Below are 16769 nucleotides of genomic sequence, written 5' to 3'. Positions count from 1 at the left end.
TGCTTCCATGAAGAAATTCTTCCTGATGTCCAACCTAAATCTTCACTGGTACAACTGGAGGCTGTTTACTCTTGTCATGTCTCTTGTTCTGTGGGAGAAGATGTCGATCCCCACCTGGCTCCACCCTCCTGTCAGGGATTTTTAAGGAGGAATAAGATCCCCCCTGAACCTTCTTTTCTCCAGATTAATCCCCCCCAGATCCCTCAGCCACTCCTCAAGGGTCTCATTCTCCAGAACTTTCACCAGCTTTGTTACTCTTCTCTGGACGCCCTCCAGCACCTCAAAAACTATGAAATGGGGGGCCCAGAACTGGACAGAGAACTTGAGGTACAGCCTTTGTGTTGGGTTTGGCTGAGATTGAAATAATTTTCCTCATAGCACATCTGCTCAGCAATAAAAAAAAAAAAAAATAAAAAAAGCAAAAGGAGGAAAGGGTGATGTTCATTATTTACAATGTTTGTCTTACAGGGCAACCACTACAAGCATGGAAAACCCGTTTCCCAGATTTATATTAAATTTATGTTAACTTAATGGATAAGGATGATGGGTTCTGCCCAGCTGATAACACTGGATGTGCCTCAAAGCACACATGAATCCATRACTGGAAAATAATCTGAGATCTAGCAGCAGGTGATGTCACATAAGTTAATAACTACAAGTGTGTGTTCAAAATAGCTAGAAAAGCCCACAATTTTGAAAATATCAGTATTAAATCAAAGTGAACCTGGTCTGAATTCCTACTTAGAGACACTGAATTGGATCTAAATCCTGCCAAAGTCAGTGGGAATCTCCTCAGATTATTTTGTGCTCCATCCATTCAAAAGTTTGCAGATGAAGTAAACATAAAGGAAGTTTTTTCCAGGAAGGAAGGGATATGTTAAGTTGTTTGTCCAGTCTTGGGTCAAAAATTTCAGGGTTRGCACAAATTACTGGTTTATTCACCTTTGGTTCTCTGACAATTGTCTCTCTGACTTAGGATAGGGTCAGAGAATCCTGAAGTTTGGAAAAGACCTCCGAAATCAAGTCCAACTTTCAACCAAATACCGCAATTCCCACTAAAGCACATCCCCAGGAGCCATTTCAAAAAATCGACTCCTTTTTTGAACACATCCAGGGATGTTGACTCCACCCCTTCCCTGGGAATACCCATATCTATATAATTTATACACATAATTCTGCACATAATGTCTGATTTTACAGCCACAAACTATTTTTTGGGGGTGTTTATGTCATTGCACCTCAGTGAAATCAAACTACAGGGAAACCATCATCTCCCCACRGAAGCTGCCAAAACATCTCATTATTTTGTCTGTCATATGAGAGGAAATGTGCGTTTTGAGCTTGTGGGCATCTATTTTGCCTCTTTTAAGCYCCATTTTGATGTCAAAGACAACTCATCCCAATTCCAGTGTGATCAGCAGAGATGTGTCAGTGGAAGTGAGAGAAGGATTTTCTCATACCCCAATGAAATCCATTCCCACCCCCAAAGTTGTTTCAACTTTATTCCTATGAGCCCCAGGAAACGCACTGGATGTGTAAACATTTACATTTCATAAATCAGTTCGGGAAAGCCACTTTAAGCACTGTCTTTACCAAAGTGCATCTCCTTATTAAGTCAAAACATATTATGCAATGACTCTAATGGGCCTCAGGTGCACTTTAAAATGTATATATCTGTTTTCAGCCYGTGCTTTGTTATTTATTACATGAAGCAATCGCCATTCTGTCCCAGCCATGGGTGCCTGATGTGTTTTGATATAATTTATAAGCAGCTAATAAAACTCTAATATTTGTAGAGGCTGTCTGGGAGGAATCTGARGTCTAACAACTCCCCTCAGTCAGCTGGTCGGCGGGAGAAGACAAACAGCGCGCTGTGATGAGTCATTAAGAAGCAATTTTGCATAGATGTGGCTTGATTATATAAGCACAAATAATTCCAGCTGCATTTAAGACCTTGCTGCTCAGKCCAATGGAAATAGAAGCAAGAAAGAGCAGCTATTTCCATATCATAGCAGCAAAGTGGTCAGCCCCTCACTGCACAGAGTCTTCCACCTTCCCAGTCAGTTTTTCACTCAAAACTCATCCCTTGAAGCTTGAGTGTTCTCTAAAACATCCCTTCAATTGCTGGCAGAAGATGTTTTGATCTTCTCAAGAAAGAAAAYCAGGAAATAGAAATTAAGTGCTTTGTGCTGTGTGGGATATCCATAGCACCAGTCCAGTGATAAGCTGGATAATAAGAAAAATTAAGTTGAATATTAGGAAGAATTTCTTCACTAAAGGAGACTTTAAGCATTGGAACAGGTTGCTCAGGAAAATGCTGGAGCCACCATCCGTGGAATTGTTCAATAAATGAGTAAAAATGACATCTCATGATATGGATTCATTGTCATGGATSGTCTYGGAGGTCCTTTCCAGCWTTAAYGAATGATTGTCTGATCCTGGGTTTGTTACTGGTCTGGCACTGCTGCTCAGCCCCACCAGGCTGGAGCTGGATTCAAAGTGACCAAACTGCCCACCTTGGCACATCCATGCTGTGGATGCAGATCTGATGCCACCAACAGCCTTGAAACACATTCCTCGGGGCCTGAGGTGATTCCATCAGCTTGTTTAGGCTTCTCTGGATGATCTATGAGCTGCTTCRTGCTGATCTTTAATCACAGCCTGCCTAAAACAGAGCCAGGAGTAAACGGAGGCAGGCATGGACATTTGCCAGGATGGTTTTTGATGCACCSTAGTCTCATGGACATTGACTCTGGACTGGAGAGAGGAATTTTTTTTTCTCCCCTGAGATGCTCTGATTTCTTTATCCAGGTAGCACATGTCCAGGGGCTGACTTGACTCTTTCCCTGCTCAAGACAAGAGTCTGCAGCCTACAAACAGTTAATTGTAGAGGCATTTAATCCAACAGGAATTTCTCCTATTACTTTGAGCTTTCCTGTTGTCACCAGTTTTGTTGTCCTCTCCCTGGTTTTTAGTCACCCAGAGAGGAAAACATTCACCCTTCATTGCTCAGAGATGCAGACTTTGGCAGAGGGGCTCTGTGAAAAACATTGTGAGTCCTCCTGGACCGATTGTTTTTGGGAATTAGCTGAGTTTGGGATAAACAAACAACCTGGAAACTTCAGAGTGGTGTAAAGAACAATATGAAAGTGTCTGTTCCCGTGCCTCTGGGGAATAAATGAGCATTTCTCCTTCTCCAAGTGTTCACTGGAGCAGGTGCCTGATCCTTTGAAGCCACTGCAGGAGCCTTGATTGACGTCAGTGGAGTCACTCCATCACCTCAGGATGTGGTGATTTTGAAACAGAGAATGGGTCAAGCTTTGAATTGCTCCTTCAATCCCCGTGTGGATTCCAGTAGCACTTCCATGTGTGTATCCATGAAAAATAAAGGGAAAACAGCAAACGTGTTTTGATTACTCAGTGGGATGTGCCTTCAAATATGAAATCAAATTATTTTGTTCTGCATTCAGGTTTCAAGCTGAGAGGAAAAAAAAAAACCCACCTCTTTTGTTCCAATCTGGCTTTTAAGTGTATTGAAATGGAAGTTTAAAGTGTGAACTTTTCCCTCTCTTTCATACTGTGARGGAAACAGCTTCTGACACATCCGTGGGTTCTGCTGATCTCTGATGAATGGTACTTAGGCCATCCTTTAATTTCAATTCCTTCAGGTTTTAACCTGTATCAGAGGGAARAGATAATAAACATGTATTGAAGTGACTCTCAATGGCAGCATCCAATTAATTATAAACAGAWTTTAAAAGGTGTTTGGCCTTTCTGATGGCACTGTCAACAGGAGCTGCTGTTCAGTGTCCAGCACCAGAGAAAGGCCAGAAGGGTGGGGAGGACACCAGGAGCTGGTCACACCTTCTCCTGTCACAACCTTGACTCAGGGAATAGGATTAAAMCTGGAAAAACTCAGGCATGTTACTGACCTCCTGCTGCCTAAGGAAAGAATGGGGAATGCAGAAAATTCACCCTTTTTTGGGTGCTGCAGTCCACAAAAGAAACAGACAATGCTGGAGTGGCTCGACCAGGAAAGATGGGACAAATGAAAATACAAGGAAAAACTGAAAAATTGTCTCTCCAGACTCAAGGTGAAAAAAAAATCTGAGATTTTATTGCATGAAGCTCTTTAAGGAGAGGATGTAGAGAAGAGGCATCCCAGCTCTTGGAGATAAAAAAAAAATACTAGAAAAGTCACTGGGTGACTTGAACTGCTTGGAACAGGTTTTTGGACTGATTGCCTCAAAAGGGGACATCCAACCTAAATTATTCTGAAGTTTCATRTGGAGGGTTCCATCTGAACTGAGTCACCAAAAATTTCCTCCAGAGCCAGTGGATGTGGAATTTTGGATATCAAATCCAGTGGTTGCACTGAATATTCCTCCACTTTTTGGAACTTTAGACATTTACCTCAAACAGAAGAAGAAAGGCTCCAGAGTAGACATCAAATGTTTAAAAAATCTTTTAATCCTCTATGTTTCCATTTCTCCAGTCATCCTACTTTCTCTCTGCTATCCTTCATTTTCCCAGGGATTTCTCAGCAAATTCTCTGTCTCATTCTTCTGTCCCACATGCCTTTAAACTTTAAAGACTTTAAACAGCAGCATTTAAAGTCTTCCTGTCCCAGTGTTAACACGTGTTTTGGGTTTAGGGGTCCCAGGACATGCATTCATGAAGRTTACAAATTACTTTGTGCTCTTCCTGCTGTCTCCTGGAATGACTTCACCACAGCAATAGCTGAAACAGTTCATGTAAAAACATTTATTATCCATTTACCACTGTCATTCTGCTCCTGACACAACTTTTTCTTGATCTATATGGATGGAGAAAATGTGTTCTCTCCATGGGGCAGAAGGGAATAAAAACTCTGCTCTGAAGCTYCATCCTGGATGTGCATGCGATGAGGAAAAAATGCTATAAATATGYTTTCTATCTGCCTAATCTTAGCCAGACTTGGTGTGTTCTCCCAATCAGTCATTTCAATCYATGAAGATAAAACAGAGGAATATTGACCTAATTTTCTTATCCTTGAATATCTTGACATTTTTTTTATCCTTACAAGATAAGAAAGTGGCATTAATTCAACTCTTCTTACAGGGGAACTGAGGCACAGGAGAAGACTGGGATTTATCTTCACAACTTGGGGTGTTTGTAACTTGGTTGTCTTAATTTAATTATCTTCATTCTCATTATAATTAAAGACAGTCCAATCAACAAACTGAATGGAGTTTAGAGTGTGAATCACCTGGCAAAGTGCACATCTGGTTTAGGATCAGATAAATCAGAGTCACAGAATGGGTTGGGTTGGAAAAAAAATCMAAAATATCCATTTCTCTGTGATCTGAAATATCCAAAATATTCATTTCTCTGTGATTCAGCTGCTTTGGYGATGAATTTATTGAAACTTTAGTCAAACAACCTCTACATTTACACATTGCTGCTCAGGACAGAGAGCCAACAGGAGCCCCATTCCCTCCTAYAGCCCCTGCAGGATGCTTTGAGACACCTAAAATAGGGCCAGGAATCAAAGACCAGGCCAAAAAGTGACTCCACACATCACTTCTGCAATGAGGGTAGAAGGGCCTGGGAGATCAGCTCAAATCATGGAAKAATAGAATTCTTAAGGTTGGAAAAGAGCTCTAAGTTCAAGTCCAGCTGTCTAAACCCTGTCCTCATCCACACAGCTTTTGAACAATTCCAAGGATGGTGACTCCACCATTTCYCTGGGAARCCTGTTCCAATGCTTGAMAATGTCAATTAAAATTCCCAGATTTTAGTGGCTTGAATAACTTTCCCAAGGTTGAACCCGGTGCCTAAAGACACTGAATCCACATCTTCCAGCACTGAGGGTAATGTGCTGTTCACTGTCCCCCGTGAAGGGGCCCTGAAAAGAGAGAAAAACATCTGGTAAAGGAATTGTCCATCCCTTGGTCACTCACTACTGCAGTGSCTGGAGGAAGACCTTAAAAAGGAGAAAAGGAGGCTCAGAGGAGACCTCAGACTCTAAAATCACCCGAAAGGAGGCTGAGTGAGGTGAGGGCTGGTCTCTGCTCCCAGAAAACAATAGGACAAGGGGGAATGGCCTCAAGCTGTGACAGAGCAGGTCCAGGTTGGATATCAGGAAAAGTTTCTTCTCTGAAAGGATGGTTTAGCACTGGAATTGACTGCCCTGGGAAATGGTGTAGTTATCATCCCTCAAGTGTTCAAAAATGAGAGACATTGCACTTGGGGATATAGTTTAGTGGACATGGTGGTATTCAGTCAAAAATTGGACCTGATGATCTTGGAGGTCTTTTCCATGAACGTTTCCATGAAAACAGAACTGCTCCAAAGCCTCCAGCTCCCTGGCAGGCTGTCACTCCATGTGTGGCTGTCTGGGCTGCGAGCACAAGGCGTTGAATGTCTGYTTATTTGTATTCTTTATTAAGCAAATGATTTCTGTGCCCGGCATCTGGAAAGGCACCATAAATAAAACAAAGCAGAGTCTTAAATTTCACTGCTGTTTGCAGGCAAATGTCCCTCAGCCCTCGCTGTGCTGTCACAACAAACCCCTGTAAATAACATCCAGGGCTTGCTGTCRGTGCCAAAAGACATTGCAGAGTGAATCCAGGCTCCTGCCATCTTCCAGAGAAAAACTGACACAAAAAAAACTCAGCTCTGCACCTCCAGGAAAAACTTCCTCATGAGGAGAGTGGAGAACAGGAAGAGCAGATCCTTTTATATTTAGAGATTGCCTGATGAGCTCTAAAGACAATTCCATCTATCTCCAACTGCCTTCCAAATGGCTTTGAGTGAGGCTTTGAGAGGGAATTTTTTGGATAGGGGTGTTTTCCTAAGGAACTGAAATTTGTCATGACCTGCAGCACAAAATAAAAACTCACACACTGGGTCAGGCTGGGTTCCAGTCCAGCCTGGAGTCCAGGCTCATCCATTCTGCACCAGTATTTCAGAATTTAACAACCAGAGCCCAGGAGTTCCCCAGAAAGGGAAGGGTTTGAATATCCTTCACTCCTTTGAAATGAACTCTAGTTAATGCCAGTGCTCTGTTGAGTCCAAGGGGAGCCAAGCAGGCTGCAGTTCACCCCAAGACATGCTTGCAAAGAATAATTCAAGTGATATTCCCTATGTCTTGGGATATTGTACTTTTGGAGTGACACATTTCATGGGTTTTTGGTTGGATTTTGTGCCTTGATAAGCTCATGCTGTCTTGAACAATTCCAGGATGTGACATGGGTGAAGGAAATTTGTACAGGATTATCCTGTAGTTGAAAAAAAAACAGGTTTATCTTAAAGCTAAGTCTGTTTCAGGGGAGACCAGAACTGGTAATTTTTAACAGAAGAACCAAGAGGTGATCTCTTAGTGTTTTATGCTGTGGTGTCATCAGACCTCTGCCATGGCAAAACCAAAAAGAGATCTTGGCTGCAGTCCTGGATCCTGCAAGTCCAGGCTTTGAGGGACAGGGAATCTGGGACAGGATTAGGGCATTTCCATCCTAGAATCATAGAATGGTTTGGGTTGGAAGGGTTTGAAAACCACCTAATTCCAGCCCCCATGGCAAGTGAAGGGATGTCAGGTTGTTCAAAGCCCCATCCAACTTGTCCTTGGACAATTCCAGGGATGGGACAGGGATTTCCACAGCTTCCCTGGGAAACCTCTGCCTGTGCCTTGCAATCAAAAAATATTGAAAAAAAAATAGGATGAGGGGAAATGGTTTCAAAATGAGACAGTACCTTTAGGTTAGATATCAGGAAAATATTCATTATTAGGAAAAAATTCTTTCCTGTGAGCGTGGTGAGGCACTGGAACAGGATGTCCAGAGAAGCTGTGGTTCTGGAATTCAGACTGTGGAACCTGGTCTAGTGGTAGGTGTCCCTGCCCACAGGAAGGGCTTGGAATAAGATGAGTTTTGGGTCCCTTTGACCCAAGCCATTCCGTGATTTTGTGACTCTGTGACACTCTGTCCTTCTCACAGTCACACCATCCCTTAAACTGGGGTTGCTGTGGTTCATCCCCTTCCCACTGCCCGTCCTCTCCTTCCAGCCAGACCCCCAGGGAGACACAGCTCATTGCTGAGCTCATTAGGCTCAGGTACGGCTCAATGGGCTCAATAATTAATGACCCTCGGTAGAGCCAGGGCTGCAGTCAGACTGGGGCTGCAGTCAACATAGGAGGAGCAGGGCTTGAAGTAATAGGACTTGTAATTAATGTCCTCTACAACATGCAAATGAGATTTCCTTGCCCTTAGACCAAAGGCAGCTAAATTAGTCAAACAAAAAGAGAAGAAGAACGCGAGACAATGTTTAAATTAGAGAACAGAGGGAGGACGATGTTTTTATTTCACCRTAATTTAGATTACAAATCCACTCTCCCCTGGACCAGTGAGCATTTCTGTCTGCTCAGTTGCCTAATTTGTGTTTGGCTCAAAGGAAGAAGTCATTTTGTTTAATTTTTCCTTTTCTTTTCCTCTACAACTCGAAAAACCTGGAATAGAAACAGCTCTGGGAAGGAACAGACAGGAAAGCAAAGAAAGACAGCACAGCAGCAGTCAGTGAGGTGATCTCTGAAAGCAAACAGGAGCTCCTGGGATTCTCCCAATTAGGTGGTTTGGAGGAAAATCTTGGGGAAGAGGCAAAAAAAATGCATTTTATGATTTGAATAAATCCTCTTTGCTCCTTAGAGGGAGATGGAGAATGGGGTGAGGGATTCTCTGAGGAGGAAAGGAAAAGGGTACATGTGTATTAGAGCCACTGGAAACGGAGAGAGGGTGTTTAGAGATATTCACAGAGATGAAAAAAAAAAAAAAGGCAGAAAATGGACCAGAATGTGATGAACTCAGATTGGAGGTCTTGAAGAATGAAACTGTTCCTGTCTCACTTCATTGCGTTACCTCAGCAATGGTTTCATCCTTCATGACTTCAGAAGCCTCCATGGCAGCTTCAGGGTTAATGTTTCCCCTCACACTCAAYTGCAAAATGCTGAGGAATTGTAGACCTGCAAATCCACCTTGCATTCACCCATTTTACTTCAACTCATTGAGTTCAGTCAACAGGTGAGTAAAACCCAGCACAATCCTGTGCTAAAATTTGGAGAAACCTCAGACAGTCGGGTCTGGATGCTCTGGTCCATTGTGATGGGTTTTATCTGGTCAGATGTGGTCATAATCCTCCAAATAAATGGCTGGAGATGAGTTATTTTAAGGAAATTGAAGAAATTTGGGATTTTTAGGAAGTTGGGCACCTCATCCTAATGACATTGTCTGGATTTGGGACAGTGAATCTAAAATGGTTTATAAACTGTAAGTGGGCAGGTGATTTTAGTTTTGTGCAGTCTGTCTCCAATGCCCAGTGCAGGAACACAGAATGAGGGAATCATGGAATCATTGAGGTTGRAAAARCCCTGGAAGATCATCRAGCYCAGCCCTTAACCCAGMACTGCCAAGGCCACCATGGGACAATGTCCCCAAGTGCCACATCTACACATCTTTAAAACACCTCCAGGTATGGTGACTCCACCATCCACCAGCCTGTGCCAGGGCTGCAGCAGCTTTTCACTGAAGAATTTGTTTCAAATGTCCARTYTAAACCTCTCCTGGTGGAACTTGAGGCCATTTCCCCTCATCCTGTCACTTGCCACCTGGGAGAAGAGACCAACACCCACCTGGTTCCCCTCTCCTGTMAGGGACTTGTGCAGAGCCAGAAGGTCCCTCCTGAGCCTCCTTTTCTCCAGGCTGAGTTCCCCMAGCTCCCTCAGCCTCTCTTGGTTCTCCAGACCCTTCYTCACYTCCATTYCCTTCCCTSKACACSCTCCAGCCCCTCAAAGACTTTCTTGTCCCRAGGATTCCACATCCCACACTTGGGTGTCACTCTATTTCTCTGATAACTCCTAGTTTCTCCTGATTTTGTAATGTAGATCCACAAGTTTCTCTTAGGAAATTTTCTCCTTTCTTTGGCACTTTCTGGGTGATGTSCCTGTTCACCCAGCTCAGTTTTCCTTCCAACCAGGAGACAGGACAGGCTGAGGCTGAGGAGAGCCGATGTTGAGGGTAATTGCCTTTACTGAGCTAACCTGATGTTTGATCTCTCTCAAATCACTTGCCCTCTCCATAATTCTGTTTTTCTTCCCTGTCCCCCCCTGGGCTTACTGCAGAGCTTGTAACTCTTTCAAGGGAGGAAATAATCTCTTTTTATTTCCCATTTAATTCCATATCCCCGTTTCTCCGGGGACGATTTATTCGGTGTTTTTTCCGAGGCTTTCTCTCCGCACAAATCCCTGTGCCTGCCTTGCCCACTAGATGTCGTGAAACGCTGAGCTCTCGGAGCTGTAGGAAAGGGGGACTTTCAGCTGCTTTTGCAGCGAATTGCTGGAGTTCCTCCCTGGCCATCTGCTTTTTTTGGAGGTAGCCCACTCAGTTGGGAGCTGTGAGCAAAAGCATCAGCTGCTGCCAGCACCGTCCTATTTTCAGCTCCGAGGAATCACGACTGTTGGCTACGCCGCCGGGAACAGCAGCTCCTGGCATTTGCTGAGGGCTGGTGAGAGCAGGAGAAAGCCCAGARGGAGAATGGTTTGGCTTCAGCTGACCCATAGTTAGACACGGGCAGCTTTGCAGCTCTTCCAGCTCTTCCAGTTTGCTGCAGGAATGGATTTACTCCCTTCGTTTCCGAGCTGCTGGAAGGAGTGGTTGTGCTGGAAGATGCTGTTCTTGGGATTGGTGGAGGCACCATCCTGRAAAGGCACTTGGAGAGGAGAAATAATGAAGTTTACTGGCTGGAGATGTGATTCATCAGGAGTTGCAGGCTCTCAACAGCTTCATACACAAAGGTCTTCAAAGTCTAAGCATTCCCTAATAGGTTTTGGATGCTTTCCTTATTTTTCAGAACTTTTCATTTTTCTTTCATTCTTCGTGTGATTACTTACCATTTATCTCTTCTATTTCAAAGAACTGTCTTCTCTTAGGACTGGCACTCAGTCAACAGGGGTCAAGTGTGTGGAGGATGTTTTTCATTTGTTGCTGGACTGAAGAAAAAGAGATAGTTTATATAAGTGGTTGCTTGTTTTCCCCATGTTTGATTTCTTTCCTTGTGAAGGAACAGAGAGGGAGAGAATTTCAGCAGAGGGGTTTCTGACATGGAATTATTTAAGTTTCCCCCAACAGAGTTAAACTTTGCTAAACCAATTTTGTGGAGGTTTAGACATCGCCCCACCATCTTCAGGGACAGATTGCCAAGGGACATCCTGTCACCACAACTTTTGTCCCTCTCTTTCACACATAGCATTGCTCCAGGTAACAAGGTTGGGAAGATCTTTYTCTCTGAAGCTCCATATGAAGATGCCACGTGAGTTAGAAACCCGAGCACATCTTTCCAGAGACTCATGTTAGCAGCTCAGCAAATGCRGGATTTTTCTGAGCCAACAGCTTGTTAGACCCAAATAAGACTTCCACGTTTTCCATCATGGGACGCAAAACTCTCAGGATGTTTTGCAAAGTTTTTTTTTTTCTCCTCCCAACCTCTCTCTGTTGGTATTCTGGCCTGGTTTGTAAGTTTGATCAGGCCGGGCAAGTCCCAGGAGGTGCCAAGGATGTGAGACCCTGGTTTGATGGTGAAAAGAAGGGTGAGACTTTATCCAGATGGAACAAATCCCTTTTAAAACACTTGGATTTTGGGAGGAAGAACAGATGCCAGCTGGTTTTATTTGGTCTGCTAGACCTGGGCCTGCAGCTGTAGAAATTCAGCAGCAGAGGAAGTACAGAGAGGGGAACAGAAGATGKCAACAAAGATGATGAAGGGATTGGAGCATTTTTGCTGAGGTCAGGCTGAGAGAGCTGGATGTTTTCAGTCTCAAAAAAAGGTGACTGAGAGGGAACCTCATCCATGTGCAGCAATATCTGCAAGGAGGGGTCAGAGGATGGACCAGGCTCTGCTCCTGCAGCCCAACAATAGGAGAAGAACAGCAGAAAAAGAGAAGAACAAGCAGATGCCCAGGAAATTCCACCTGGACATGAGGAAGAACTTCTTCCCTGTGCAGTGACCGAGCCTTGAACAGATTCTCCAGGGAGGGTGTGGAGTCTCCCTCCCTGGAGATATTCCAGAACCATCTGGACACAATCCTGTGCCCTGTGCTCTGGGATGGCCCTGCYGGAGCAGGGAGGTGGGACCAGATGACCCCACTGTGGTCCCTTCCAGCCTGACCCATTCCATGATTCTGCGAGAAGAGACACAGGTTCTAAGGCTCCAGTCTCCTTCTGGGGAAGTCACTGCAAATGTCAAATCCCCACTGTTTGACAGCTGAAGAAAACTTTGAGAAAATCCCTGGAAAGTCAAAAAAAGTGCGAGCTTCACGAGGAAACTTCTGAAACCCCTGTTCCCCGACCTGGGAGTAGCCTGGGAGTCCCCTAGAGAGAGATCCTGCCTTGCCTTGCCCAGAGAGCCRAGGCTGCCCCATCCCTGGAAGTGTCAGAGGCCAGGMTGGACAGGGCTTGGAGCACCCTGGGATGGTGGAAGGTGTCCCTGCCCATGGCAGGGGTGTTGGAATGAGATGATCTTTAAGATCCTTTCCAACCCAAACCATTCTGGCATTCTGTGATCCCTGCACAGTGACAAAACCACCGGGAACCAGAGCTGGTCAGCAGCACCGCGGGAGCTGCGATTATTTGGGGTGACATCTGCGGGCAGCGTGGATGAGCCCCTGCGCCCCAAAAACAGCCTGTGAGTGTCCCATCTGTCCTGCACCCATCCTCATCCTCCCTGCTGCCATCCTCATCCTCCCCGAGCCGATTTCCTCCGGTTTTCTCTGCTGTGGATCCAGGAGAGGGCAGCAATGCTCACGGACGGACACGGTCCCGCTGCTGTCCCCTCTCTGTGTCCGGCAGTGACATCCCAGCACGTCCGGATGGGCAGAGCTGTGCACAGGTGATTCTGGGGCTTCTATCTCATGTAAATCCATGAATAAACCTTTTTTTATGACAAAGCGAAACTTCTTCTCATCTTTGTTTGCACAGAGCTGTGATTTAAAAATCCTGTCCAACATCCCAGGCTGCGGCCAAGCAGCCTGTCCCCTCTTCTCTCATGCACACAAAACTCTGGATATTTTTAATCAAGTGGTTTTGACCTAATTGCACTTTTAGAATAACACGTAAAGACCTCTGTGACTTAGAAAATTAAARAAACAAACTCCTTTCTTCCCTCAGCATCAAGTAATAAATTAAACAATAAGGGAGATTTCTGAAATAAAGGCTTTCCCTTAATAAAGATTGGTTAGAGTCACAGACCTCTGCCAAGCAGTGGGAGCMTGCATTGAACRTGRRCACATCAAAAAAGTTCMATCTTGAYATAAGAAAGATTTWAAATTATTTATTTTCAGCAAGAACAATCAAACCCTGGAACCCCCAGTCCTGAAGGTTTTTGAATCCCATCYSTGGAAGTGTCCAAGGCCAGGCTGGAAGGGGCTCTGAGCTCTGGGATAGTGGAAGATCTCCCTGCCCATGYYAGGGGTTRGAACCAGATGATCTTTAAGGACCCTTCCAACCCAAACCATTCTATGAWTCCATGAAGATGGGACTGSWCAGGGTATTGGACAACATCATCCAGGATCCCTTCTCACATGGGAGATGAGACCTTCTGCCCAAAGATGCCACTTGGGGATGGGGACACAAAATTTTGGAGATGTCCCCCTGGGTGAGTGACATTTGATGAAGGAGTTCTCCCCTACGTGCCTGACCTCCGAGTGTGAATTTATCTGTGTTTTTGTTGGTGATGGCTGTCCCAATCCTCCAAAACCTCCTTCTGAGCTCGTGATTCATCTTCCAGGATGAGCAAGCGAGACCTTCCTGCCCCTTCTCCCTCCTCAGCCAGGATGAGCCAAAGCACCACATGTTTTAATGATGGAGAGAGAGAGAAATCCACAGGCACAAAACCTGAGCGGTGGAGCTGTGCCAACACAAAGGCAGGCAAGGTGAGAGAGAAATGGCAAATGCCTCATTGATTGCAAAACTGCTACACGATCCTGCCTGGGAGTCTGTGAAGCTGCTAAAAAAAAAAAAAAAAAAAAAAAAAAAAAAAAAAAAGCCTTAAAAGGACACGGCGTTGATGGGGAGTTGGCAGCATCCTTTGTGCCGGCTGTTTATTCTCATACAAAGCAACCCAAATGTGGAATGTTTACCCAATGGAAACCCCTTGGCATTGTGTTTCCCTCACTCTGAGCCTCACACAGCTCATTCCTCACCAGCTGGAGCTCTGCAGAGAACCTTCCTTACTCACCGGTGGCCACCCACACCCAGATGCCACCGGGCCCRAAGGAGCTCGAGGAACAGGGGTTGACCAGGATGCCCTTTAAGCTGACACAGAGGGCTCCTAACTCGCCCTCCTGCCCTTTTTTTGCCTTCAAACTATTAAAAGGCACCAGAAATACTGCTTTGGTGGCAGGTTGATATTCAATTCCCCGGAGTTTGATTCTCTTCTCTACCACTGATGTCTCCCAGGGCAAAGGGTCCTGTCATTAAGGCCACCTCCCTGCCATGGGCGGTGGTGACACAGCKTTTTGCATCCATCAAAAGCACCGAGGCTGTGAGTTTGTAGTGCCCAAATCTTCTCTGTCTCTCTCTAACATAGCCCATTAGCCAGGGCTCAAGACTAACAGCTTTCCATCAGCCAGGAATGTGGGCAGAAGCAGCTRAAAATTAAAAGACGTTCTGCAACTCTTCCCTTAGAAGCTCAGGAAATTCTTCAGCAGGATAAAGTTAAAAGGGATGCTGAAGTTTTCCTCTGTAATGATACAGTTATGATGAGAGTTCCATGGAAAATTCCTCTAAAATGGGGTTTATATATAGAGTCTGAGAATCATAGAATGATTTGAGTTGGAAGGKACCTTGMATGCTCTGAGACCTCTCCCCCTCTGCTTTGGTTTCCCTTCCCAAATATGACCTTGCCCCAGCCTGTGAAGACCCTCATGAAGACCCTCACCAGTACCCAGGATCATGGATTGTTACCACTAAATCTCCTTAAAACATCACAGAATCCGACTGGTTTGGGTTGGAAGAAACCTGAATAATCCAATCCCAACCCCCCAGCATCTGTTGAATAAAGGATGAAATTTATTTTGCTCAAGTTTATTTTGTGAGCCACTTCTGCTACTCTGAAAGTTTTATCACTTACCTCAATTTCCCTTTCTCTTGCAATGAAATTTCCTCTCCTTTCGATTGAAACTGAATTTCCCCAGCCCTCTTTCTGAACCCTGCAAAGCCCTGCTGTTCCTCTCCTTCCACCCTCAAAGGRAACAGATGACCTTGCTCAGATCCTCCCTGGGGAGTTGCACCRGGCTTTGGAGGAGAGGAAAACCACGTTGCTGCACAAAGCCATCAGCTCATGCATATGCCACTGTCAATTCATCTAAAGTGTGTTGGATGAATTCCRTCTCTCTCTGCAGGGAAAGGAAGAAAAAAAAACAACCAAAAAGAAAGAAGAAAGGAGCTGGCAGAGATAAGGGAATATACCAGAAATTRTTGTATCTTTTTTTAAATTCTGATTTTAGGGGTTCTTTGAGAGTTTTTCCTCCTTCATTAAGCTGTTTTGCGGCATTGCACTGGTTCAGCCCACTCTAAGCTAATTTTTAACCTCTTAACTGTTAACTCAGTGATGAGTGAGGATAGAGAGAACTCTGAGTCTTATAATGAAATCATTAAGGTTGGAAAAGACATCTGAGATTACTGAGGCCCATCACTAACCCAGCACCGTGTTCAGCAGCAAAACATATCCTTGAGCCATATCCACACACCTTTGAGCATTTCCAGGGACAAATCTCCACCACTCCCCTGGGCAGCCCATTCCAGTGCTTGATCATCCTTCCACTAAAGGAATTTTTCCTAATATCCAATCTAAACCGTTCCTGGTGCAATTTTAGGCTATTTCCTTTTTTCCTATCCCCTATTCCCCGGGAGAAGAGACCAACCCCCACCTGGCCGCACCCTCCTGTCAGTTCCGGAGCTCTTTGTCTCCCAGAGGAGAATTTTGGACGCCCAGGAAAATGTTCCACACACTTTAAGGACACACTCAATGAAAAAAAAAATTTCCCAGGAATTTTGGGATGCAAGGGAGAAGATTCCAGAAGTCAGGATGGCCGAGCGGTCTAAGGCGCTGCGTTCAGGTCGCAGTCTCCCTTGGAGGCGTGGGTTCGAATCCCACTCCTGACAATTTCTTTGCTGGCCAGACTGATCCCAYAGGGAATTCTGCTGCTTCCTGGTGGAACAGACATTCCTGGGAATGTCCCTGGTCCYGTCCAGCCCTGGGATTATCACCCATTATTGGTTACAATTATTRTTGTTCAGGTTGGCAGAGATGAGGTTTAAGAGTRTCCCTCCTACTAATTAACACCTGGCTCAGGTGGGATTTTATTTTTCCACAGGATCGACACTTGCCTCAGGTGGAATTTTGCCCTTTTTCGGTGTTTTAAAGGCACTGGAGCTGCTGGAGACTGTCTCACTTGTCCCAAAAGGGGTAAGGGGTTCTGGCCCATGAATTTTGGGGCTGATTGAGGGCTTTAAATGAGGTTTGAAGGGGGAAGGGGATAAAACCAGGCTCCCKGGGTGAGCCCAGGGGCACCATGCCAGTGCTGGGATTGAAATCCATCTGTTTGTGGTGTGGAAAGCTCTACAGAGGGACCTGGACAGGCTGGATCAAGGGGCTGAGTGTTCAAAAAATGAGTAAATGTAGCACTTTGTGACACAATTCAGTGGCCATGGTGGCACTTGATTAAAGACTGGACATGATGATCT

The 16769-nt window shown here is 45.0% G+C and overlaps 1 non-coding gene across 1 annotated transcript; it reads left to right on the top strand.

Moving 5' to 3' along the window:
* Positions 1-16104: 16104 nt before the first annotated feature.
* On the top strand, positions 16105-16187 carry TRNAL-CAG (transfer RNA leucine (anticodon CAG)). The gene has a single exon. It is a non-coding gene; the product is annotated as a tRNA-Leu (tRNA).
* Positions 16188-16769: the final 582 nt, after the last annotated feature.

Source organism: Malurus melanocephalus, unplaced genomic scaffold (genome assembly GCF_030028575.1).
Source record: "Malurus melanocephalus ecotype Western Australia unplaced genomic scaffold, MMel_1.1 scaffold_97, whole genome shotgun sequence".
Taxonomy (NCBI): domain Eukaryota; kingdom Metazoa; phylum Chordata; class Aves; order Passeriformes; family Maluridae; genus Malurus; species Malurus melanocephalus.
Note: the sequence above shows the minus strand (reverse complement) of the source record. Positions and strands in the feature narration are given on the sequence as shown.